This window comes from Haliaeetus leucocephalus, unplaced genomic scaffold (genome assembly GCF_000737465.1).
Source record: "Haliaeetus leucocephalus isolate CR32 unplaced genomic scaffold, Haliaeetus_leucocephalus-4.0 Scaffold0, whole genome shotgun sequence".
NCBI classification, from domain to species: Eukaryota; Metazoa; Chordata; class Aves; order Accipitriformes; family Accipitridae; genus Haliaeetus; species Haliaeetus leucocephalus.
In genome coordinates this window covers 23,729,170-23,730,020 of record NW_010972436.1, presented here as the reverse complement: position 1 = coordinate 23,730,020, position 851 = coordinate 23,729,170, and positions in this window count along the sequence as shown.

Sequence of the window (851 nt, the reverse complement as noted above, 5' to 3'; positions counted from 1 at the left end):
GTGCAGGCGCCTGGCCGCCATGGCGGCATCGCCTCAGAGGCATCGCCTCAGCGACGACACGCGAGGAAAAGAGCGAAGCGGGATTTGCCCGAAAGCTGTGGAAAAGAAAGAACCAAGGCGCGGGGCTCGCCCTCTCGGGGACCACAGGGACCGCCCGGAGAGGGGTGGCTAAACTAGTCCCCAGCCAGCAAGGCCAGGGGGCAACGGCCCTGGGCTCCAGCCCTGAAGGATGGTGGGAGGTTGGGTTTAGTCACCTCTTGGTGATTTGACCTCAGGCTTTCTAGTAGGAAAAACACCAGCTGGATTATTACTATTTTTCCCCCACAGGTGCCTGTTAATGTTCATAGTGGCCTCATGTGGGTCCACTGTAAGCACTTCCAGCCCAGCACCAAGCAAGAGGCATTTTTGCTGAAAAAAAGGACCAGTTTAGCAAAGGAAAACGCCAAAACATGAAGGCTGTGTCGCCACGCCATCACTTTACTGCGGGCAGCTTGCCCGGAGAGAGGTCTGGCCACGCTTCACTTTGTGGCTGAGGGCATCTTCTTGCCTCACGTTGTGGGGATTACAGAGCTCATTGTGTTGTTATGAGTACAGCGAACTCGGGCTTTTTTGTTGGGTTTTTTTAGGTATTTTTGCAGGTCCATCCCCCTCGCCTCCCTGAATCTTGTTTGGTGCTCAGCTGAAACTGGGAAAAAAACCCAATAAACTAACCCATGGTGTATGGAAGCTGCATCTCAGTCCCAGGTCCAACGCTCGCCCTGACGGCAGGTACCTCACAGCCACTTCCCCGACCGGGAACCCCGCAGCCCTTGTGTGTTTGCGAACAGCCTCCCTCGACTGAGGAAATATCC